The sequence below is a fragment of the Balaenoptera ricei genome, chromosome 21, assembly GCF_028023285.1.
Source record: "Balaenoptera ricei isolate mBalRic1 chromosome 21, mBalRic1.hap2, whole genome shotgun sequence".
Taxonomy (NCBI): Eukaryota; Metazoa; Chordata; class Mammalia; order Artiodactyla; family Balaenopteridae; genus Balaenoptera; species Balaenoptera ricei.
In genome coordinates, this window is record NC_082659.1 from 22,866,599 (window position 1) to 22,893,268 (window position 26,670).

At 45.0% G+C, this 26,670-nt stretch overlaps 1 long non-coding RNA gene across 1 annotated transcript; it reads right to left on the reverse strand.

The window, feature by feature from the left end:
* Window positions 1-3,117: 3,117 nt before the first annotated feature.
* LOC132356602 (uncharacterized) lies at window positions 3,118-26,033 on the reverse strand. Its single transcript, XR_009499926.1, has 3 exons — window positions 25,939-26,033; window positions 8,540-8,670; window positions 3,118-3,364 (listed from the first exon to the last, which is right to left on the reverse strand). It is a non-coding gene; the product is annotated as an uncharacterized LOC132356602 (long non-coding RNA).
* Between the last annotated feature and the right edge of the window lie 637 nt (window positions 26,034-26,670).

Here is a 26,670-nt window from a genome sequence, read left to right on the forward strand (position 1 = left end):
CCATTTTATACATGAGGAAACTGAGGTCCTGAAATGAGGTACTGAGGTTCAGAGGCTTTCCCAGTGGTGCAGAACTTGTCCATGGTGGAGCCAGGATTGAAACCCCAGCAGTCTTGTTGGAGCCCATATTCCTAACCACTAGGCATCACTGCCTCTCCCCAGCTGCAGTGGGCGGGTGTTTGGGTGAGCACACTGCCAGGCCTAGGAACCCAAGGCTCACTGTTCCAGAGACAGAGGCCGGGAAATCAGGGACAGATGGGCAGTAGGCAGGGTGTGCATGGTTTGCCCTTGGCACCTGTAAATAACAACTTGGGGAGTTTAATTAACAGCCCACTTGCAGGAACGCCAAGCACAACAGGAAGTCCACGGGTGAATGACTTGGGGGTGAAAATCAGAATTGAGGGGCCGTCTTTGCCATCTTTCAAGCTGCTACGGATAGCAACAGGCAGACTGAACTGGCCAGGTCTTGGCAGGAGAGTGGGCTCCGTTAATTACACAGATGGATCATTTTGCTCAGAAAAAGCCAGTGGATGGTTTGATGGAGTAACTTCTGCAACCATAAAATCAGGAGAAATGTATGGCTATCTCTGTGCTAAATGGGGCCCTGAAGAGATTAACGTCACAAACAAAGTGCAAATGATATGCATGAATTGCACCAGATGGGGGAAACTCCTCGTGATACTTGATTTCATGCCAGGGATGCTGGATTCAAATATCAAACGATAGAAAAGATTTCTTGAAAGTTGGCGTAGGGGGCTGTAAGGAGAAGTGCTGGATTCTGATACGCAGAAGATTGGAATTTGATGTCAATGCCTTGAAGAGATCCCTGAATACATAAGCTTTAAGGAGGGGATGGAGTTGGGGGTTATAGGTATTTTATAGTCACTGTATATATTCAAAGCAAATGCATTTCAATGCCATCAACCCAGCTGTAAGCTTTGTGACCTTCTTCCTCTCTCAGAGAAGGGTGAGAGTGAGGCCAGTTGGAGATGGCAGGCCAGGCCATTGGCCTCTGGGTCAGCACCCCTTACCACCTCGTTGGCCTTACTCGCTGGTCCCGCCTGTGGGCTGCGTTTCTGCAAGCTGCACGGTCAACGCTTTGACAGGCCGCTGCAGGGAAGCAGGATGAGCACAGCATCTCGGGTGTGAAGACAGGTGTTCAAATCACAACTCTGCTACTGGCTAATGATATGCTGTTGGGTGAGTCAACTGAGCCTCAGTTTATTCGTCGGTGAGATGGGATAATAATCCCCCCACAGAGACGTTGCAAGGATTGAGATAGTGACATATGAGAGCACCTGTAAGCTGCAAGCACCATGAAACGCTAGCTTCTGCAGTTAGCAGGATTTTGAGGCATAATTTACCTGATAGCCTTCTTTTACCTCTGGTCTTTCACATTCCCCTTTTGTTTTGTTTTTGCTATTTTTTGTTGCACTAAAATATACACACATAAAATTTACCATTGTAACTATCTTTAACTGTACAATTCAGGGGTATTAAATACATTCACAATGTTGTACAACCACCACTATCCATTTGCAGAACTATTTCATCATCCCCCACTGAGACCCTGTACCCATTAAATAATAACTCCCCATTCTCCCCTCTCCTCAGCCCCTTGTAACCTCTATTCCACTTTCTGTCTCTGTGAACTTGCCTATAATACATATTTCATATAAATGGAATCATACAATACTTATCCTTCTATGTCTGGCTTATTTCACTTAGCATAATGTCCCCAAGGTTTATCCATGTTGTAGCACACGTCAGAATTTCCTTCCTTTTCCAGGCTAAATAATATTCCATTGTATGGCTAGACCACAGTTTGTTTATGTATTCATCTGTCAGTTGTTTCCACCTTTCGACAATTGTGAATAATGTTGCTTTGAACATTCAAGTACAAGTATCTCTTTGAAGTCCTGCTCTCAGTTCTTTTGGGTATATATCTAGCAGTGGAATTGCTGGATCATACAGTAATTCTACGTTTAACTTTCTGAGGAACTGCCAAACTGTTTTCCACAGCAGCTACACCAGTTTACATTCCCACCAGCCACGTATGAGGGTTCCAATTTCTCCACATCCTCACCAACACTAGTTATTTTCCTTTTTAAAAAAATAATAGCCACCTAATGGGTGGACGTGGTAACCCCATTTGCTTCGAAGAGTATCAGTTATATCTCCATGTGGTGAGAAACTCCAGAGTAGATAAAGTTGCCTGTCTACCCCTGGAACTCTGGCATATCAGGGAGTATATCTGGCACCAGGATTTCTTTTTGCAAAAGTTTTTATCCAAAGCAAAATGGTTTTCCAGGGAGGAACTGGGAGAAGGGCTTGGAACCATAGCCACTTGACAGTTCTGTCCATCTGTTTATTTATTTATCCATTCATTTTTTCCCTCATTCATTTATTCCACAAATATTTATTGAATGCCTGTTTTGTAGGGAGCAAGGAAAAATTGTGTCGAATTCTGTGGCAACTGGATTTTCGAATCCACAACACCAAAAATTGGAAGGGACCTTAAGAATCCTCTTGTCCAAACACCCACCCCACTCAGCAATGTTTCCTAAAACTAGAGAGATAGGAACAGAGCTCAGGTTTCCAACTCAGTGATCAGCCAGGAATGATGTAGCCCAAGCCAGGGAGCAAAACTCAAACTTGTAGGAGAGTGGGTTTAAAACAAGGGCAAGCATTTGTAGGGAAGCTCTCTTTTCTTACCTCTCACTAGAAAGTCCAGTCACTCGATAAGCCAGTGGGATTTGAACACAATAAAACAAGTGTGAAGAAAACCTGATTAGATAAGGCTTGAGTACTCACATAGTCCTTATATTGTGATAACCTCCCTCCCAAATGTCACCTACAGGCTGCGTGCAGTGGGGAACACCGCTGACTTGGAATCTGAAAGCCAGGCAGGAGTGTGAGTATTTGATTTCAATCCGGGAAAATTCCAGAGGACTAAATTCAGAGGATTTATGAACACCATCATATCCAAACAACTGGATTTCATTGACAAACACAGACTTAGTTTCTAGCTCAAACTGGGACATTTCAACTATATTAAAAGGGAGAGATAAAGAGATGGAAACAGTGGATAGAATGCAACTCACAGAGTTTCCACATATATGTTTATTTTACTCTGGTTAATGTTTAAGCCTCAGGAGTCCAAAAATAAATTAGAATCATAGACAGCATCATTTCCTAAAGTCGTGTTCTCTTCCTATACACCCTCCAAAGCCACACAAAAGTACAAGATGGACCTCATCTACTCGTAACAGGGAGAGAGCAGCATTTTCTCAGATCCAGGTGGAGCTTTGCAGAAAGAGCTTCCCAATCTTCATGACCATAACCATGGTGTCCAAGATGATAGCTGGAAAAGAAGGTTAAATACCATTATACGAAACTTTCCATAACTTGGATGCCAGCAGCCCTAGTTTCCATTCCATCTGTAATCTGGTTTCTCTACCTCATTTAATATTTTACTACCATTTTTATGTACATGGAAGTACTTCACAGAAGTAATTAATGTCTTCAATATATATAAGGCCTTTCCACGTAGGACTATTAGGTTCCGCATTATTCTGCCGGGTGCTGCAAGGCCCTTTGCTGTGTCCAGGTTTCTGTGCTTATACAGCAGGATGCCGGAATCTTAAAAGGAAGCAGAAGGCTGAAGACTAAAGGTCACCCTGCCACCCGGTAAGTGACGAGGATTCAGCGGGTGCTTGAGTCATCTTTGATCCCAAACCTCCCTGACTGCCTTCTCCTCCGCTCTTCTGGTCCATGGCTTAGCACCTTGAGCTGCTGCTACACGTTCTTGACCTGCTTCCTGCCGCAACCCCACCCCCATCTAAAGAGTCACCCTCTCCCATCAGCCTCGTCCTGTCTCAGATTAATCCCACTGCAGTGGCTCTGCAAGAAAAGCCTAAACTCCTTCAATGTGTTTTAGAAAGATTTATGCTATCACAAGCATTTCAAAAGAAGGAGCAAGGCATCGGTTAAATTTACCATGAAATTAACCATAATCCTGCCACAAAGTATTCAACTAATTGAGATTACAGTCCGACAACTAACACAGGATTCAGTGCAGTTACTAAAGGAGGTTATGCAAAATAGATGCTATGCAAACACCTATCTAAAAGGGGTGAATGAGGAAATTTCTTTAAGTTTTTCTTCCCAGTTTTACTGAGCTATAACTGATGTATAACACTGTATTAATTTTAGGCGTACAACATACTGATTTGATATATGTATATATTAAAAATGATGACAGCAATATGTCTAGTTAACATCCATCACCTCACATAGTTACAATTTTTTCTTGTGATGAGAACTTTTAAGGTCTACTCTCTCAGCAACTGTCAAATATACAGTACAGTGTCGTTAAGTAGTCACCATGCTGTACTTTATTATTATTATTTTTTATAAATTTAGTTATTTATTTTTGGCTGCGTTGGGTCTTCATTGCTGTGCGCGGGCTTTCTCTAGTTGCGGCGAGCAGGGGCTACTCTTCGTTGCGGTGCGCGGGTTTCTCACTGCGGTGGCTTCTCTTGTTGTGGAGCACGGGCTCTAGGCGCTCGGGCTTCAGTAGTTGTGGCTCGCGGGCTCAGTCGTTCAGGCTCATGGGCTCTAGAGCGCAGGCTCAGTAATTGTGGCTCATGGGATTGGTTGCTCTGCGGCATGTGGGAGCTTCCCGGACCAGGGCTCGAACCTGTGTCCCCTGCCATGGCAGGCGGATTCTTAACCACTGCGCCACCAGGGAAGCCCCCCATGCTGTACTTTACATACTCAGGACTTATTTACCTTTTAAGTAGAAGTTTGTACCTTTTAGTCCCTTCCCCCATTTCATCCCCACCCTACCCGCACTTCTTTAAGGAAGTTTTTCAGGGGGGTAGGAGATTGGACAAGGTGACCTTCCAACTGTAGGATCTGATGATTGTAATGGTCTCCAAGATCCGGATTGGTAAGATCAATCCTAGTTAATATCTAGACCTGCCAGTTTTCTGTCCCATGGGGCGGATGGGGACCAAATCACCAAACGTTCAGTGAGTGCAAAGTGCAGAGTCAATTCTGGGAGGGACTGAGCATGCGCCTTGCGCTCCCGGAGCGGATGTTTCTGCTGGAGGAGAGGAACACTTCGGTACCGCGAGAAGTACCACGAGAGTTCCGGGGTGTCCTTTTTATCTGCGTAGACACTCTTCTTCTTCTGATGCCATTAGTCACGCTGCAGTATCACACGTACTGGCCTCTCTGGGCCTGGAAAACTGAGCCTGGTGACCGCTGAAGCACCAAGGCACGTCTTGGAAATCCACGGGACACTCAGAGAGATGCCTATTTCCTGTCAGGTAAGGGAAACCTTACAATGCGGTGATTCTAGATTCTAGCTGTTGCTTCATGTTTGCGGAGCACTTGCTAAGGGGTGGGGACTTCTTCTGCTGGGTCTGTGCTTCCGTGAAGAGGACTTCTTTTAAGGTACCCCCGAGCCTCCATCCACCCATTCCGTCTAGAAAGGAAGCCAATCGTCTGGTCGGGGTATTGGGAGGAGTATCTGAGCCTGCGTGGTTCAGCTCTTCCTGGTTCCTCCTCGTTCCATACCTGCCTGCGGGCAGCTCCCATCCCTCCTGTGCTCCCTGCAGGCAGAGGGGCCCAACCCCGTGGGAAGACCTGCTGAGCTCTGGTGCCTGCGGGTATTTCAGAGGCCAAGTGTTAGCACAACCCGCAGGCTTGTGCTATGCAGATCTACAACCACACTCGCTAGCCGGCTTATTTGTAATAACGCTGACGTGTGGCTCCCCAGCTGTTGACTGCCTGTATCTTTCTCTCTGTGGATTTTGAATTGAGGTGGAGAAGATGGGTGTTATGTGTGAGCCCCTAATTCCCAAACAGCTTCAGTGTTCAGAGCTTTACTTGCTTTATTCTAATTGTACCCCAGTCCAACACATGCGCGTGCCACACAAGTGTGCACGCCTGTACATTTCCCCCTCCTGTATCAGAGTCCCCAACCCCTGCTCTCTTCCTCTCGAGGTCCCAGGGCATCTAACACATCAGGCTGGGTGATCTGGCCTGAAAGGGCTCCCGGCTTCCTTCCACCGAGGGGGACGTATCACTGATGAGGTGCCATGGGTCACGCCCTGGTTCCAACAGTGTGCGTGTGCCTCTTCCACTGGGTGGACAGATGGACATCACTGAGCCCGTTTTCCGTGGAGGACCCCTGGGGGCTCTGGACCACCTCCTCTTTGTCAGGCCTGACCGCCTTTCCCTTCAAGATTCCTGGGGCCGTTTCCCTTAACCTTGACGCCAGGAGCCCTGCTCTGCCCAGCAGGTTTGGCGAGTCAGTTATAAAACACAAGCATTTTCTGGCAGGAAACTAACCACCAAGGAAACAAGACTGTCTCCAAAATCAGGTCAGTGTCAGGTCAAATAAGCACAGCCTGGAATTTTTAAGTATCTGCAGGAGCTGATCCCACAATCTTGTCTCTCTCGTGTGCGAGGGAGGGACACTGGTGATTTTCTGACAGTTGCCAGAACACGGGGCTCTGTTAGAGATAGGACGTGAACGCCGAGCACTTCCCTCCAACGATGGTGGTGAAGGAGAATTCACTCCCATTAATATGTGATTCCTGACGCCACTCACTCAGCTGCCAGAGCCCAAGGGGGCCCAGGAAGGGGCTCCAACTAAGGCCCCCTAGCTCTCCAGCTCTGAGAATTGCTGGGGACCTTCCGGATATATTTATTAAAGTTTAAATGGGGTCATGCGGGGTGGCCAGGGGTGTGGGTGATGACACCTCTGGAGTCGTTCATTGCCCAACCAGCGAGACGTGCAACAGCCCTGGGGTCCTGCAGGGACAAGCAGGTCCCCACCGAATGGCCTTATGGGACAATTTTGCCACAGTTTGGGCTGGATTATCAGTTTCAGAGATTTGGCCACTTCACTTATCAGGGGGACAGAGGCGTCTCTTAGGAAGGAAGCACCTTAGCCATGCTCACAGAGCCTGCTGTGATTAAAACTAGGAAACACACATAACACAGTGAATATAGCCAATATTTTATAATAACTCTAAATGGAGTATAACCTTTAAAAATTGTGAATCACTATATTGTATAGCTGTAACATATATAATATCGTACAGCAACTGTACTTCAAGTAAAAAAAGAGGGAGAAATACAACAGCCACTCAGAGTGGACCACCTGGGTTGGGACAGGTTCTCTGTGATGGGCAGAGTGGACACTCACCCATGATGTTCTCGGCTCTGTGATCGACTGTCCCTTTTTCTGATGGCCGCAGTCTCTTTAGAGGTGGAGAAATGTCCCTGAGTCCCCATTGTTACTGAGTCCTACCAGGCTGGAGGCAGTCTCTATTAGATGACTTTGTTCTCTTGCTTTGATCCGCTGTGTACAAGTTTAGTAGTTTAACTCATAACATAACAACCTCAATTCCAAATTATCTGGGTTGCTTTGAGACACCCGGTTTATCCCGGCCCCCGGATACGGAGGTGCTCCTGAGGCCGGCCAGCAGCCCTAAATGCTTCGCTGCACACCAGCCCATGAACACACCATGTTCTTTCCCCGTGCCGTGCACTTACTGATGTGATACCCCCCGTCCGACCTCTGCTTCCTCCAAGGCGCAGCTCAAGACCCACCTCCTGCAGGAAGCCTTTCTTAACCTTCCCGCCCTTGCTCATCTCTCATCCTTCGAAGCTCTGTAGTACTTGGAGATAATGGAACATACTTTAGCCCTTAAATGGATACTGGCTAGTATCAATCACTGTCATTTCCTCTGTGCTCTCTTGCACCAACGAGACTCCAAGCCATTCAAGACTAGAAAATGTATTCCATATTTCTTCAGCCTCCCCATCATTTCTTGCCCTTCCTGACCACCCATTATTGTCTGAGCCGTGCATTTTGTCACTCAGTTCCGTTCCATCTGAACGCATACTCTAGTTTAAGGTATAAGAGTTCTGTCTGCACAACTGTAGCCAGGGTGGAGTGATATTAGCTCCCGGCTGAGGTGGCACCAGGCAAGGCCCTGTGTCAGGGTCTGATCTTCACGGGTCTTAGCCGGTGTTTGTGGTTGTCCTGAAGGTGGCCCCCACCAGCCTCGAGGGGCAGGCTTTCGCATCAGGTCGATCTGCGCGTGAGTCCTGGAGCCGTCACTTACCAGGTGTCCCTCCAGGCAGGACCTCACCTGAGCTTTCTAGATCTCCATTTACTCATCTATAAAATAGGAGAGGGTATAATACATTCCGCCACACAGATCTATTTTGAGTCTTAAGTGCCATCATCCCCTGAAAACATGAGGCATGGAGAATAGGAGTTAAGAGCAGGGTCCTTTGGGATCAAATCACATGACCTTGATTGACCAAGAGACTTCATTCCCTAAACTTCACCTGTATAATAGAGATTATCATGTGAACCTCATGGGCTTCTTGGGGATCATGCCAGACGATATTAGGTACTTGTGTGTTATTATTATTATTATTGGTAGTAGTCATCGTAAAAAACTGTTAACACAGTAACTGGCACATGAAAAGTGCTCAAAAATTGTACCTCCACCATGCTTGTTTCTGTTTCTCTCTGAGGTATCAGGCTAGGTCCGCGGGTCCCCTTTTCCACATCTGCCATCCACACAGCTCAAAGCAGGGCTTGCAGCCTCGTCAAATCTTTACTCCACGGCACTCCTAGGAAAGCAGAGGCTCAGCGTCTACTGCTACACAGCGTGCTCTCAGCTCCACCACCCACGTTATCCTGCACCTCTAACTCCTCCATCCTACAGAAGACTTGCCATAAATTCTTACTGGAGCGTGGCACGTAAAAATTTGTAACGAAATAAAATCTGCAAGATTCTTCCTGTAGCAGAAAGTTTGACAACAGCTCTTTTCCCAAAGGACAGCACAGAGGATGCCTGCTCTAAGGGCAAATAAGCTCTCCGGGACGGGGGGGAGAAAAGCCCCTCTCCGCCTTGCACTGCAGGGGACCATCGGCATTTTCAGGAGCTTGGCGTAGCATGTCGATTCCTGTGGCTGCAGACCGTTTGATGTGCAGGCTGTCAGCCCACCTTGCTTGTGCGGGATGATCCAGGTAATTCCTCAGAGGACAGCAGCCTTCCACCCTTTGGTCCTGGACTGATGCTAGAAGCCTCTCTGACCTCTCCGTCCTTTACCGTGTACAATCCAATCTCGGAATCTACAATTGAAGGCTCAGAGCCCTGGCCAAGTTGAGACCGTTAAGACAGATAACTTCTGAAATTCTTCCTTCAAGTTTCTGTCGCTTATGGTCTATTACTTAATTTTTATCTGTACCTTTTAGGTAGTGATTTTAATGCAGCTAAACAGGTGCCATAATTTACTCCTCCAAGGGCCCTGCTTTTCTGTAATGATGAAGAGATCCACTGTTTTCCTGCTTAATCATATTAGCTTAAATTTGTGGGCTGCCTCCAGGAAAAGGAGAAAGATGTAAAGATGCAGCGTGTCTGTTCTTCATTTTTACTGTAGCTCATTCTTGCCCATTTAATTATTGGATTTCAGGAAATCAGGACCATTTAATTGTGTCAAGGGCACAGCAGGAAAACTGCAAAGAGGCTGTAATGACTCAGGTGGAAGAAGCAAGTCCAGATATAACAAAGGATGATTCTAGAAGCTTCACCATAGCTAAGCATAATGTGCTACAAACCCAGAAGGAAGGGCTAATGAAAAAAAAGCAAGACAGGCATACTTAAAGCCACGATTAACTGATAGAGGAAGGGAGAGATGAAAAGAATATTAAAAGCACTGATAAGTCTAAAATGCATTTACATTTGCCTGTGAAATACAGTCATGCCCAGAAACACATGCCTAGGTCCCCAGAGTCACAGAATAACATCTGTGCCTCCAAGAGGCTTCCTGCCATCCAATAATACATCACTGACCCAGAATCAGTCTTGGTAGAGGTGTGGAGGGGACTGATTCAAGAGGTCTGGCATGGGGACCCCATTTAACAGACACCCCAGCACGTTCTGATGCAGCTGGTTAATAGACCACACTTTGAGAAACTCTGGAGGAGATGACTCCAGGATTTTTCAGCTGTATGTAATATACACAGAATCTCTAAACATTCGGTGCTTTGTATATCTTACACATTCATAGCCTCTGTGTACATATGCAGGGAGAGACTATACACCATCTGTCTCTACTGTGTATATGGATTCCACATGTGCCTCATTTATAATAGAACAACTGAACTTTATAAGTTTTTGGTAAAATCAAATAAATACGGTGTGTGGATTTGAGTATTTTCTTTCCTTACTTGGCCCAGGAGGAGAATTTAATTTATAAAGGATGACCAGAATCACAAACAAAGCTTCACATCTCTGAGAAGTAAATACAGAAGTGTCTGTGTGCCTGACTTCAGGGACCCTTCCAAACAAACTTGGGCGTCTCGTCTCTGCTGTTCTGATGGCTTCTCTTTCCTTTCAGCCTCAAACCTGACGTTTGACCTCCAAAGTCGGATGGCTTATGGAGGCTCCAGCGCTGGGAAGTTATTAATGCTGTGCTCTGCCCTGTCCTGCCCAAGTGGAAATGAATTTGTTTCTCCTTTGTTAATCAGTCACCTTCAGGGATGGCAAATAGGCTTCAACTCATGGGCTGATTATGAACATTTTGTAAAGGCGGAGCAAAGGAGTGAGTAGAGAAGGGTGCTGGGGCTCTATATGGGCTCCAAATGAATGTGTGTGACATGCGCCCCTACTGGGTAGGATGGGGTCACTTTTGTATCACCTATGTGCCAGTCCAACCCTGGGTTTTATCTTTCAGAGACCTGCTCTTTGTATAGATAATTTTAGAACCGTAAGAGAACTTAGAGATTTGATAGCTAAGGGGTAGATCTTCCATCTCCTGACTCCACATTTCATGTTCTTCCCAATAACCCAGTTCACAAACATTATCCACACTAGTGGGCGTGGGGCTGTGGGAGGCTGCAAAATGTCATCGCCCTCCCATTCTTCCAGGCCGCCTGTTCCTATTTGTAGCAGAGGCCTCCGCTGTGTAATCCAGACAAGCTTTGCTAACAGTAGTGATTCGGGGTTGAAGATGAGACAATAGTAATCCCAAACCAGGTTGCTGGGGGTTCTTGGGGAGGTCTTCACTACGCCAATGTCCTTATTTCCAAGTGGCATTTTCAAGCCTTCCATAGCTTATCAGTGATGCCCTGCACTTGTTGAATTCCCCCACTTCCTTTTATTTTTTCCCCCAGCTTTATTGAAATATATTTGACATATAGAATTGCATATATTTGAACTATACAATGTGATGTGATATATTTATACATTGTGGAATATCGTCACAGTCGTTACCATATCCATCACTTCATAGTTACCTTTCTTGTATGTGGTAAGATCACTTAAGTCTTACTCTTTTAGCAAATTTCAAGTATACTATACAGTATTATTAACTGTAATCACTATGCTGGACATTAGATCTTCAGGAGCTGTTCATCTTACACCTGGAAGTTTGTACCTTTGACTAACGTCTCCCCATTTCCCACACCCCTCAGCCCCCCTGGTAACCACCACTCTACTCTTTGGTTCTATGCATTGACCTTTTCTCTCTCTCTCTTTTTTTTTTTTTTTTTTTTGAATTCCACATACAAGTGATACCATACAGTATTTGTCTTTCTCTGTTTTGCTTATTTCACTTAGCGTACTACCTTCTAGCTTCATTCATGTGTCACAAACGGCAGGATTTCCTTCTTTTTAAGGCTGAATAATATTCTGTTGTGTATATATCACACCACATTTTCTATATCCATTCATCCAGAGATACATACTTAAGTTGTTTTTATACCTTGACCATTGTAAGTAAGGCTGCAGTGAACATGAGAGTGCAGATATCTCACGATAGTGATTTTGTTTTCTTTGGATATATACCCAGCAGTGGGGTTGCTGAATCATACGACAGTTTTATTTTTAATTTTTTGAGGAACCTCCAAACTGTATTCCATAATGGCTGTACCGATTTATGTTCCCACCAGCTGTGTACTAGGGTTCCCTTTTCTCTACATCCTCACCACAGGTTCATTATCTCTTGTCTTTTTGATAATAGCCATCCAGACAGGTGTGAGGTGATATCTCATTGTGGTTTTGATTTGCATTTCCCTGATGATTAGTGTGGTTGAGCACCTTTTCATGTGCCTGTTGGCCATTTGTATATCTTCTTTGGAAAAATGCCTACTCAGGACCTTTGCCCATTTTAAAATCAGATTAATTATTTATTTATTTTGCTATTGAGTTGTATGTGTCCCCTCTATATTTTAGATACTGACCACTTATCAGATATATGGCTTGCAGATATTTCCTTTGGTAGCCTTTTCATTTTATTGATTGTTTTCTTAGCTGTGCAGAAGCTTTTTAGTTTGATGTAGTCCCATTTGTTTATTTTTCGCTTTGTTGCCTATACTTTTGGTATCATATTCAAAAAATCATTGCCAAGACCACTGTCAGGGAGCTCTTTCCTTATGTTTTCCTCTAGGCATTTTATAAGGTCTTTTTTTCAGATCTTATATTTAAGTCTTGAGTGCACCTCAAGTTCATCTTTGTGAATAATGTAAATGACATTCTCAAGCCTTTGGTAGCTAATCAGAGATTCCTGCTCTAGTTGGAGTCTTCCATGTCCTAACCCAATATATAGACTTGTCAAGTTTGCTGCTTCTAAAGCTATATATGTTCATGAACTGACACAGGACAGTTTTTACCCCCTGTGAAGTGTATGACTCTTCCTCCAATTGGCAAGCATTCCAATGGACACAGTTTTCTCTAGAGATCTTGCTGTACGCTCTTATGATTCATTGGCTTTATTTATTATTATTTTTTGACGGGGTGGGGGAGAAGTGGAAAGAGAAATTGAATTAACTGGAAATAAATATTATGCCTACCCAGCATGTAACTTCTTTGATTTCAGACAAGATGATTTAGGGACCAGAATCTAGGTGATAGGAGAGGAGGATAGCACCAAAGACAGAAAGGGAGGGAAGCTAGTTATAAGTGGATGAAGCTGAAAGAGGAAGTGAGTTACTGAGTTATACTGTTCTCATAGCATTTCTGTTGTATTGTTTTATTGTAAAGAAGAATCAATAAAAAGATGATGCTCAAAGCTTTTAATTCAGTAAAACTCATCTAGGGCCAAATACAGCTGACAGTAGCCTGACTTTTTAAAATGCAAACACTGAGCTCGGATTTATTAATTTTTATGTTATGAATATTTAAATCAGCCTATCCCAATGGAATCATTTTACACAGAGCTAATGCACTTACATTTTTAATGAAATGAGTAGTCAACCATTAAAAATAAAATATTGATATGAATTATTAGACTAGTTGATTGGGGAAGAAAGTTATTGTGCAAGCAATCAGAGGTTTAAGAAAAACGAATAGAAATCAAACAACCCAATTATTGTGGCCCTTGGCCTTAAGGAAGACTCTGTCCAATATATCTCTTTTGTTTATGAACAATCACTTTTCAAAATGTCTGAAGAAAATTATCACTGCAAATCCAGCCTCAGGTAGGAAATCTGAGTCAAAAAGTAGTATGATCTTCAATAGCAGGACAGTACTTAACTGCTTAGTTCCTGCTACAAAATATGGGGGTAGTAATTTTCTTTGTATTTCAGGCCCCAAACTTACTTTTTCCTGGATTCTACATAAAATACAACAACTGAAACTGAAGGTGTCTCCCCTGAATTTCGAGACACCTGTGCTCTTATCAAAGTGTGAACAAATGTAATTTTTAAAGTCACTCAATTAAAGACCTTTTGAAGTCTTTTATTTTAAGTGGAATAATCATGGTTTAAAGCAAACCCTGGCATTCCTTCTTCTAAGTATGGTTTTCTGTGTTTGATCACCTTTAAGTGAGGCATACCTTTCTTTGAGTTGAACGTTTAGGCTTAACTAATGAAGACTGCTTATTTCTCAAATTCCTTTTAGCAGCTGAGCCTATAAATGGACGAGCACAGATTTCCCTGCCATCTCACATTTTTTGTGGGCCAATGAATTCTCAATTTCTGTTCGGTTAGGAGTAAGTTGATAAACAGAAACAGCAAAAAGACCTATAACCCATTCAAGAGAAGATTGGGCTCAGATTTCTTGCTGAATCCCTCTCACTTGGCTGTTTGATGAGCAAGATGTGTATTGAATCAACAAAACAGGAGACGGTAGTATGGTAGGTGCCAGGTGATCAAAGAGCAAGAAAGGAACGGAGGAGGTGAATGGTTGGCGTTTTGTGGACGGGAAAGAGAAACTTGAGTGCGTGAATTGAGGATATTGGAAAGCAAACGGTTCAAGTGGTGCACTGGGGAGGGAAGGGGAGGGGCTTGGGACGCTGTGGGGAAGAGGCAGGTATGGGGGAAGCAGAAACAGTGGCCCAAGTGAGGAAGGCAAGCTCAAGAACTTGGCACTTAGTATCATTTAGTTCAGTGCTTCTCACACATACAGATCCCCTGGGCACCTTCTTAAAATGCAGATTCTGAGTCAGTCGGTCTGGGGCAGGCCTGCAATTCTGCATTTCTACCAAGTTCCCAGAAGATGCCGAGGCTGCTGGTCCAGACCGAGCTTTGAGTACCGAGATTAGAGGACCCCAGTTCACCTCTTGGAACGTGAAGAATGTCTGTACCAATGAACGAATTATTTATTAAGTGCCTGTTATGTACCTAGCAATCTGCTAAGTGCTCTGAAGAGTCGAAAAGAAGATAAGAACCCCCTTGGGCAGGAGTTTAGAGTCTTAAAGAGGAGATAAGAGATGCAAACACAAAACCACAGGAGTGAAACAGAGGAGGCCGTGTATTAGAGAGCCGGCTGGACTGGGCCGGAAGTCTTCAGGAAGAGAGGGGTCTGTCTAAGCACGGTGGGGCTGAGACCGGCAGAGGAGGGGGAGTGACCTGAAACTGAAATGAACACAGAGGGGAGAGTGTGGAAGGCAGGTGCGAAGAACTGCAGAGATCTCTGCGCCGCGGGACCTTAGTACTCACTCCACTGCGGCCATGGCGACCCTCTCCAGGCTTGAAAAGGCTAAGCGTTGGGGGCTGGATCTGAGTTCAGCTGAAAAGGCAGGTGTGCCTCCCGAGCCCCCGGCACATTACTGGACACAGTAATGGTCATTCAGTGACTGACGTGTGGTCAGAGCCCTCAGCAGACCACAGAGCACCTACCCTGCGTGTACTAATATGCCCTGCCATAGGCATTGGGATCCAAAGATGGGGAAAAAATGGATTCCCACTGTAACAGTGGGAGAAAAACATAAATAATGATGGTGGCATGGCAGTCTGTTGAAGATACTCAGTTCTTTTTTCTTTTTTTTAACATTTATTTATTTATTTTTATTTTTTTAGATTAGGAAAATATGTGGTTTTTAAAAAATTTTTATTGGAGTAGAGTTGATTTACAATGTTGTGTTAGTTTCAGGTGTCCAGCTGAAGATAGTCAGTTCTTACTTGCTTTTGCTGCTGATGGGACTCCAATATTAGATTACGTTTTCCTTGTCACTATCTTCTTAGAAGAACAGCCACGAGTTTGTATTAGGTTTCAGACGCTCTGAGTTTCGAAGTCTTGCAGAAGCAGACGTCAGCTGACTTGGGGAGGATCTGACCCTGTCTAGGTTAGGCTGGAGTTGACCAAGGAGGAAGACTTCCCGTGCCCACAAGTCACGTGGGTCACATATTGTAATGCGATGACAAACATAGGCGTCTCGATAACTCAGCCAGGGCCAGGAGCGATGAATGTGCCTGGGAAAGAGGGAAGGCTTCACCCAGGAAGGATGTTTGGCCTCGGAGGATGAGGGGGAAGCTGCCAGCAGCTCCAGCAGGGCCATGGTGAAATCCTTACGTTAAGAGAATGATGTGCCGTGGATTTTAGTTGACACCGGAGCCCATGGGGGGCTGTGACAGGAGGTGAGCACGGGAAGGCAGGCTGAGGGTCAGCTGAGAGAGATCTTCAACCCCAAGCAGGAGAGTGTAGATCTTATCCTTGTTGGATAGCGGTGTTAGCCATGACTTTTCCATCTTGCTTGGATAAGATGTGATTGTATACACATTATACTGCAACTGGCTTTGGACCATGGTCAAGAAAACAATGATATATTTGCCTAAACTACCATTAGAATTATTTATTTTCACTCAACTATTTCCTGAATTATGTGGAGATCAAAGCGTAAACTGGGACACGTGAACCACAGGTCACTTGCTGTGCAATTTTTGTCAAGGAGCAACGTCCCTGAGCCTCAGTTTTCCTGGCTGCACTAGGAGGAATGCTCGTTTTGGGACAAGAACCTTAGCAGTTCTCCAGGTGATAGTTCCTGAGTGCTTCCTGTGTGCCAGTCGAGTGCTTTATCCACCTAATCCCCAACCGCCCCACAAGATGGGCTCTGTTCTCAGTGCTTGATAAAGAAACTAAGATAAAGAAACTAAGGCCCAAAGCATTTAAGTAATTGACCTAAGGACACAGGTGCCTGGGGTCAGACAGGTATTCTCGAAGCTAATTGACAGTTCCTGACAAAGATCTGGATTCTGATGTTTCCTGGGAGGAGGTTTGGGTTGGTAGGTGTTGCTTCAGGAAAGTTTGAAAAACTTCAAGTTTTCTCATGATTAAAATGAATAGGGGGCTTCCCTGGTGGCGCAGTGGTTGGGAAGCTGCCTGCCAATGCAGGGGACACGGGTTCGAGCCCTGGTCTGGGAAGATCCCACATGCCGCGGAGCAACTAGGCCCGTGAGCCACAACTACTGAGCCTGCGCGTCTGGAGCCTGTGCTCCGCAACAAGAGAGGCCGCGATAGTGAGAGGCCCGCGCACCGCGATGAAGAGTGGCCCCCGCTTGCCGCAACTGGAGAAAGCCCTCGCACAGAAACGAAGACCCAACACAGCAAAAAATAAATAAATACATACATAAATAAATTTAAAATGAATAGGATATTCGTTAAGAGAAAAAAATGGTGATGTTGTCATAAAATGTGCTTGAAAAATTAAGACCAAAACAGTATCAGGAGTCTTAAAACGATTCATACTCTTCAATTTAGTTAACTAATTTCTAGGAATGCATTTTAAAGAAATAATCTGAAATTCACAGAGATAAGTGACATAGATGTTCATCTCAGTATTACTAATAAAAATTTTTTTCAAGAATGTAACTAGAAACAACCTAACTGGTCAACCTCAGGGCAATGCCCACAACATAGAATATTATGAAATCATTAAAATATTATTTATAGAGGACTTCAATAACATGAGGAAATGTTTATTATACATTCGTTAAGTGGAAAAAAGGATGAAATAGCATGATCTCCACAATGGAGAATATAGCAAAATGCTACCAATTTCTCTATGGGAGGGGTAGGATTATAGGATGAAGAATAATTTTACCAGCTTCCCTGGTGGCGCAGTGGTTAAGAATCCGCCTGCCAATGCAGGGGACACAGGTTCGAGCCCTGGTCCGGGAAGATCCCACATGCTGCAGAGCAACGAAGCCCATGCGCCATAACTACTGAGCCTCTGTGCCACAACTACTGAAGCCTGCGCACCTAGATCCTGTGCTCCACAACAAGAGAAACCACCACAATGAGAAGCCCTCGCACCGCAACAAAGAGTAGCCCCTGCTCGCCGCAACTAGAGAAAGCCTGTGCGCAGCAACGAAGACCCAACGCAGCCAAAAATAAATAATGTTTAAAAAAAGAAAAATATTTTTTTAAAAGAATAATTTTACCTTTTCTCTAAACTCATCATAGTTTTCCAAATTTTATGCAAGAAAATGAGTTCCTTGTATAATTAAGAAAAAACTTAAAAAAAGAGCATAGAAAATCTTGTATAAATAGCAAAGATGATCTCTAATGATATACCTGTTTTATTTCCCACTTGGAGCTGTCATCCCACCTTGACATAAAGTTGTATATTATGACTCAGAATGGACAAGATAGCTTCAGTAACACTGAACTGGCTGTGAAGGTCCTTTCCAGAGTTGTGGCTAAGAAAAGGAACCCACTCAGTCTTCTCAGGTGAAAGATTTGGGGTCTGGGTTCATGAGACAGCAGAAGTAGCTTTACAATGCCGATGGATGGGATGGGAGAGAGGGCCAGGCAACAGACTTGCCTTTAGAATGAAGTGATTCTCACTGGAGAAATAAAAGACCTCAAAGAACCACAGCGTTTGATCTGAGAGGAACCTCAGAGATGAACTAATCAACCCCTCATTTTTTCCCAGCTTTATTGAAATGTAATTGACATATAATATTATGTAAGTGTAAGGTGTACAAAGTGTGGATTTGGCACATTTGTATATTGCAAAATGATTAACAGCATAGCGTTAGCTAACGCCTTGTGATATTGTGATTTATAAGAGAAATATTTCATATATTTGGTCATTCACATTCTCATATGTATTTGGTCTTCATCCACAGTTCCTGGCTCACAGCTCCCAAAACCCTTGGAATTTTCTGCCATGACAATTGGGCTTATGTTAATGAAGGTGACTTTTGGATCCCACCCCAGAGCGGAGGCTGCCTGCCAGGAGAACCAGCTCCATGATTAGAGGGTTGGAGCTTACAGTTGCACCCCCTAATTTCTGGGGCTGGAGGTTGAAGGTTGAACCGGTTGTCATTGGCCAATGCTTTAGTCAATTATGACTATGCAAGGAAGCCTCTGTAAAAACCCCGAAGGACAGCTTTCTGGCTCTTTTTCCCAGAGCTTCCACGTTGGGGAATCAGATGCGTGCCTCTCTGCTGGGCCCCATGCTTCATGAGAACAGAAGGGACTTGCCCTATGTATCTCTTCATCTGACTGTTGATTCGTACCCCTTGGTATCCTTTTTAAATAAATCAGTAATATAGTGAGCTCAAGGGTTTTCCTGAGTCCTGTGAGCCATTCTAGAAAATTAATGGAACACAAGGAGTGGGTTGTGAGAACCTCCAGCTTATATCCAGTGGATGAGAAAGAAGCACAGGTTAAAACCTGGGTGTTGCACTAGCATCTGAGGTGGAGGATGGTGTTACGGGGCTGAGCCTCTTACCTGTGGAATCTGATTCTGTCTCTTGGCAGATAATGTCAGAGTTGGGTTGCATTCTCAGACACCCTGCTGGCATCTGAGAATTGCTTGTTGGTGTGGGGAAGCCTCCACACAAGTTGAAATTGGGTCTGGGACCCCTTTTTCATCTCCATCCCATCAATCCTCTCACTTTATAGAGGAGGCAACTGAGTCCAAGAAGACCGGGTGACTCTGTTAAGAACACAGAGTGAGTGACCCAGACTCCCAGCCCTTAGTCCATTTCGTTTCTGTCGTCCAGGGCTGCCTCCCAAGCTTTGAAATAAATGTCTGAATGCTTTAAATAGGCATCTGCAATTTATTATTATAGTGGAAACTCTTGAGTCTCCACCGTCCCTCTACGTGATCCTAGCAACAAGCCCAGTGCCAGATGAAATCACACTCCTGACTCTTGGCCAGTGTAGCTCTGAACTGGTTAGATCCCGGATGTCCCCGACCAGAATGGCAACAACTCCAGAAGCTGAACTCCTGGCAGAGAGTCTTTCCAGGATCTGGGGTGGGAATCTGCATTTCTGGAATTCACGAAGGTGAAAGGGAGAAGAGTGTCCAACACATGTGCCATTTTCAAACCGGATACAGCGCCCTGGTATAGTGGGAATATTCTTAGCCCACTTTGTGGAAATTGCTCACCTCTTTCTTGGCCTTGGACATCAACCCGAGGAGATGGCTGCCCTTAGAAGTAGAGCAGTGAGGAGAGGTTGGGGTCCATGATGGTAGCAAGGGGCCCCAATAAGCAGAACAAACCTCTAGACACAACGCAGAAAATCCTATTAGGATGGAGATGTTGGATGTGGCAGTCATGGAGGAAATGGGCTGGGGTGGAATATAGCTGGGGGCAAAGGGAAACCCCCCTCTGACTGGGAGAAATGGGGGCCACTCCTTACTCCTTTCAGGGAAGTGAAGGTACCCTAAGCTTTCTAAGCTGGGGACGTACCTGGGACTGGTGGTCTCAACGTCAGACTCTTGCACTTCCTGCACTGAACCTTGCTCAGCCCTGTCTGGTTCCCGGATGTGTCCACTTCATTCTAGTTCTCTTGGTACCTGGGATCCCAAAGCACCAGTAGCAATGCCTGGGAGCAATGTCACATTGGTGGAGATAGCAACACAGGTGTGTCAATGACAAGCAAAAGGATAAATTATCAGGGAGTGGGGAGGAGCCTCTTCCAGGGTTTGAGGTACAGAGTGACCTACTGGTGACAATAGAGGTCATCAATGTTTCCAGCGACCACAAGGAAAATTTGCCAGTTTCCCTACATTCTGTCTGAGGAAGGGAAAGGAGCAGAGCCACTCAGCATTGCCATAGCTTTACTAGAAAATACTTACAATATCACCTAACAGGGATCTGTAAGACTTCGTTAAAGTAAAAAAAAATTAATTCAGTATGTATTACATGGCACACATTATAAGGGCTACATGCTGGAGGATTCAGGTATAAGAAAAGATAACGTTTCTGCCCTTGTGGGGCTTTCAATCCGAGGAGAGACAAAGAGTGAACCATTATTTGTAAGTGCAGCGGGTAGCACAATGGGGAAGCACAATGTACTCCATATACCGTATGTGGACTTAGGGCAGGATCCAGATTAAATGTTATGTTATGCATAAAGTTCTTAGCATGGTCTCTAGCACATAATAAGTGCTCAGTAAATTGTAGCTGTTATTTTTGTTGTTACTGATGGCCTGAAAAACATGCTTCAAGGGGGCAGCACCCTTTTTTGGATTTGTGACTTGGGAAGGAAAGTCTGTGATCCATTCATTCATTCATTTGTTCATTTTATATACGTTTTTTTTTTTGCTTATATGTTTAAGGGGCTGTACTCAGTGATAGAGATACAACACAAAGAGTCCCTACCCTGAAGGGGCTCCAATTCTAATTCGTTTAATTATAAACAGATAATTTCAAAATGATGCAGTAAGAAACATATTATTTAACACAAAGACCAGTGATTTCAACTCTGCCTCTCAGGGTCCAAAAAGTCTTCACCGAATAAAGGATGGGAGTTTAGTCTAGAAGATTGTTCTCCAGGGTCGCTTGTTTTATTACCAGTTCTTTCCTGGGTGTGGGGAGGTAGGTAAAGTGATTTTTATTTTTGTGTTCTTCTTTCCGTATTTGATCTCTCAGTTCAATCACTTGATGAATTGCCAAAAAAAAAAAAAAAAAATGTTGGCAAGAGTTCATTGTCAGGCTACCTAATTTAGAAAAAATTCTGAATAGGCATGTTTCTTACACAGGAATTCACTTCCAAAATAACCATAAAATGGTCCATCTCCACAAGGACTAGGGCTCAAAACAAATTGTGATTTGATTAAAGTCTCAAAGAATACTATCTGTGTGTCAAAGAAGGTGAGCCATTTCTGCCTCTGGATCCCTATGACAGTCATCAAATGTTTGCAAGAAAACAAAGCCTGGCCTCACAGAGGCCATTTCCCAAGCTGTCACCCTGAGGCAGCGTCCTGCCCTCTGCATCTCACTGCCCGGGCACCTCAGCATCCTGGCGGCAGAGATTGTCTAAAATGTCTCACAAAGGGGTGAAGGAAAAAAGAATGAACACTTAAAGCAGATTCCAAAGTCCTCCTCAGACAAGGAATGTGATGGTTTTTTTGTCCCTTTAAGCCTGTGTGTGGCCGAGAGATGAAGATCCGTCCCACTCTGCAGCCTCTTCTCTGCCAGGACTTGGGGCCAAGTCAAGAGTAAAGGCCAGACTCAGCATGTTGACCAATGATGGCCCAGAGAAGCACGGGGCCATCTGATGCTTCCTGCGGGCGCCTGCGTGGACCCCTCAGGAGAGCAACGGCGGAGCTGAGTCTGCCAGGCCCACGCCCTTGGAGAGCTCTCTCGTCTCTGACCCTGGGGGCCACCCCACACAGCAGAAGGCAAAGTTAGTTCCTGCTAACTCTGACTGGTGCAGCAATCCACTGGAGAAGAGCCCAGCTTGCCTCTTTCTAATTCCTGTTCAGCACGAGCAAGCAAGCTAACACAGCTCTGGCAAAATAGGAAAAGGGGAAGAAAGGAAGATGCGGGGGATCGCTATTCCCAAGCCCTCTCCCTTCCACCCCAGGACCTGTACCTTCAGAGAGGAGGCCTGTTCTAGCAAGAGGAGATGAGATGGGCAATGGTTTTTTGTTTTTTTTGTCGTTGTTGTTTGTTTCAGATCACAAGAAAACTCAGGACGGCTGATCCAACTGTGAAATGTGAATTTCATAAACCAATAAATCTGATTTTTCATATGCCCACACTCCAAGCCAGAGAAAGAAGAATCCAGAAGAATCTGCTCTAGAAAGCCTGTCTCTGCAAAGAAATGCAAAGAATGCTTAAAGAACGCAAGGTTTCCACCATAAGATGCTCTGAAAGTCAGAAGCAGGAAAAGTAAGAGGAAGAGGAAACAACCCTTGGTAAAAATTTGCCTACCTGGACTGCTTCCTTTTTCAGTAAAGCCCTGGATTGTGGTTGCAACCTGAAAAAGTAGTGAGCATTCCCCTCTATTTGTTCCCACCTTTGGCTTAACCGGTCCCGGAGGGGTAAAGGCTCAGAGATAAAAGTACAGGCGAATTCCCTCTGGAAATTCCACACAGAGCAGGAAAAGCTGGTAGATTCCGGAAGGATTTTCATCAAGATGCTAACTGGGGTTACTTCCAAGTTGTAGGATTTTATGGAGTTTTCCTTTGCTTTTTATATATATTTTTTCTGGATTGTTGGAAATTTTTCTTTATAATAAAGCTGAGCTATGTTATAATCAAGAGTGAAATAAAATATACATATGACTGTGGTTTTCTCCTCTTTCCAGAGACCTCAGTAAAATAAAAACATGGGAATAAAACTCAAGATAATTGAAGGAGACAGTGGAGAAGAGACCCCAACACATTTTCAGAAGAAGTAAAGAGAATAAAAGCCCGCTGATGGATAATCAGATCCCGGAAGCCATTTTCCAGAATGGTGGTGGGGATAGAGGGGTGAGGATACAGAGGAGATAATTCCAGTTGTCTGCAGATGCACTGGCCGTCGGTGGCACCCCACGCTCTCCTCACCCACCCCTGAGTTTGGAGCCTTTGCAGCCAAATTCCAGGCAAAAATCAGAGCTCCCTTTTCTACAGTTGTTGACATCGTCCTGAGAATTAGGGCTTCCAGACCCCCCAGCTTTTGACACTTGAGAGCCTCCCAGCCCGACTCTTCTTTCTGCTCAACCAAAGTGAAACCTGCCTGTCAGTAAGCCCCATAAAACGGTGACATGGTGGACATTACCACGGAAGGGTAATGAATGGAATCCATTTAACCTGAGGGCACAGCACATGCTTCCTGACATTGGGCCCATAGTATAATCCTAGCTCAGCGCCTGCCTCAATGTTTATGGAAAGAACTGATTTGATGTATTAACGATTTCAGGTTATATTAAAATAAAGTTTATTGGTTTCCCACCTTGACAATCAGACTAATAGAACACAGAAGACTTAAATTTGGTTATAGGGAAAAAATGTCATATGATCAACCTTGACAGTGTAAAAACAAATTCCAGCTGTCAGAAAATGAGAAGGGTATGAGAAGAAGGGTGGAGCGCTCATATCTTAATCTAATTTAGTTGGGAATCAAGAGGTACTTTCTATGTAAACCAGTGTAGCCATTATGGAAAATAGTATGGCGCTTCCTCAAAAAATTAAAAATTGAACTACCATACGATCCAGCAATCCCACTTCTGGGTATATATCCAAAGAAAATGTAAACAGGATCTCATAGAGATATCTGCTCTCCCATGTTCATTGCAGCATTATTTACAATAGACAAGATAAGGAAACAAGCTAAGTATCCATCAGTGGATGAATGGATAAAGAAGATTTGGTGTATATATACCAGAAACAGAATTCTTGGAGTGACAAGAACATTTCAGTACAATATTTTCAGGTGGTTGGGTAGTTTGATGTGCTATGATTTCCAATTTTCACCGCTGAACTTTCAAATCTCATTAAAACAGCTCTTTGTTGCTATTTGCTGAGTTAAATCAGCAGTGATTCAGCAAATAAGCAGACATAACAGGTTTCCTCTTGGCAGGTAGACTCAGGGACCTCCAAAATACAAGACTGAGAAAGTGATTTCGGAGCTAAAGCATTGGGGGCGCCTTTATAAGGATTGTCTTCTGTCAGTCGTAACTGATCTTTACAAGTGAATGACTTTGAAAGAAAAAGAAGGCTCGCTCTTCTCCCCCATGGCTGCAGTGTTTATGCTGGCAGGAGTCTGGGACGGGTGGATTGCTCAGGAGTTTGGAAATGTCTGTTAGTGTCTGATGCAACCTAGTGTCCTGAAGAACATTAATTAAAAAAAAAAAAAAAAGTTCTGAACTAGAACGTATCTCTTGTAGATTTAGAGCGACCTTCAATCCCCTAGCTGGCCCTTACCTAAGGCTTTAAAAGTTTTTCTTAGCATCCGGCTGGAAGAATCATGAGGAAATTCTGCGGTGGCTCTACATTTATTGCATGTCTCCTAGGGGCAAGGGACCGTGTTGGTGCTGCTGAGTCAGACAGAGTCCCTCCCTCAAGTGGCTCTCAGTCTAACGACAGAAGTAGGACAGGGCTCTGAAAACTATAATTCAAGGTCCAAAGAAAGAAGGGCCGTGAGAAATACAAGGCAGGGACAAGTCCTGCAAAAAGAGCTAAAGATCAACGTGCTCTTTCTGATGAGACGTGCAGATTTGCAACGAGGAGGTGTCCGAGGACCCCTGTGACAGTGATGGAGGGAGGGCGGGCAGCGCTGGGGTGAGCTGGGAAGACGGTGACTTGTATGAGGGAGCAGGGGGAGACTTACCGTAGGTTTGAGTCACTGTGAAAACAGGAACTGGGACAAAGGACAAATCAGAGGCAGATGTAAGGAGAGCCAGACCTTCCCCCTGCTGGCCCCTCAGTGCTGTGGCCCCCCTCCCTGACCTTGACCCCCTGCCTTTAGGCTTCGTGTGCATCCCGAGGGTTCTCAGGCTCTACTTTGTCAGCGGGGTCCCACTCCTGCCGGTCTTCATCCTTGTCCCCTCTCTGTCTCCCCTCCTGAGAAGCCAGGTCTCCGCCTAGTATGGACTCAATTACTAAATGACCCAAATGACTGAGTTGGTAATGACTGCACAGATTTGCCTCTTAGCAGCCTGTCTCTAAGAGTGCGCCCTGTCACTCCACAGCAGGCCGGCAGAAAGATGTTTGAGGACTCATAAGGGCAGAAGAGCCCTGAAAAGTCACCAGGTCCAGCCTCCGACCATTTGTATCCTAACTTCTGAAATCGTCCCCGACGGACAGGCAGCCCCCAGCCCCTCCTGCCTGTGGGTGACTCAGAGACCCATCCCATGTGTGTCTTTATTTCGGGTCTCTACCTTGGTAGCGTTCAAGGGAATTAAGGTCTGAGTTAAGGGCACAAAGCCCCTCTTCAGCCCCGGGGCAGCAGAGCAGGGGAGGGAGGGGAGGAGGGTCCCAGCGTCGGGGAGATCTGGCCCAGGAACAGCAAAGAGAACAAGCCACTACTCAGGCGGGCCGGCTGTTTACACCGGGGACGCGGGCCTCACAGCAGCTGCACGGGTCTGTGGCCGCTGACAGGCTGGGGGGACAATGTGGGCATTCATCCCTCCAGCTGCTCCGCTCAGCGTGCGCTCGGGACGCAGAGGGGAGCGAGTGAACGAGAAGGGAAAGCAGAAGGGGAAGGCAGGCGTCCGACTGCAGGACCTCTGTCAGCTCTGAGCTGAGCCATCGGCTGCAGGGGACGGTGCGCTTCTGCTGCCTGACCTGCCAAAATCTATAACGAGGCTAGTTAAACATTCCTAGCATTTCCAAAGAGTCTTCATGATATTTTCCCCCAATGAGCTGCCTGCTAAGAAAGGGTGGACAGAGCCGGTACTCTCAAACCAATTTGGATGCAATTCAACCCTTCCCCACACCCCCTACCGTGAAGATGAGCTAGGTCAGTGATTCTCTCGGTGATCTCCTGATAAGAGTCCTGGATGGAAAATGAGGAGAACTGGCCTCACCACCGTGACCGTGACCTTGGAGTAGTTATGTAACTGTTCCAGGCTTCTGTTCCAGGCTGCCAGTAAAATGGACATGATAACAGCTGCCCTACCTACTTCACAGGGTCACCGTAAGGATGAAATGAAAGAACAGCCATAAATCATGTTATGCACGACAGACCAATAAGGCCTCGAGACCAGGGGTGGGCAAGCTTTTCTGCAAAGGACCAGGTAGTAAATTATTTCTGGCTTTGTGTATCACATAAGGTTGCATATTCTTCTTTGTGTGTGTGTGTGTTTTTAACAACCTTTAAAAATGTAAAAATTATTCTCAGCTCCTGGCCTGCACAAAAAAGCCCTAGTTTGCCAACCTCTGCTCGAGAAAAACCGCAGGAGAGGGCTGGAAGTAGGGTCAGCCCTCCAGTGGTTGTGATAAATCTAAATATAAATAAGTGTTAATAAATAAATAGTATATGGATAGTCTGTGATAAATAAATATACATACCCATGGTATTTTCTAACTTGGGTCCCTATTAGTGAAACAGCTTGAACCCCAGCCCATGGGCCATCTCGTTCAAGAGTTCCTAGACTGTCTTGCCATTTACTGAGCTTACTGTCTAGACTACAGCATCCATGCTGACTTCTTTTCTTTTCTTTTCTTTTCTTTTTT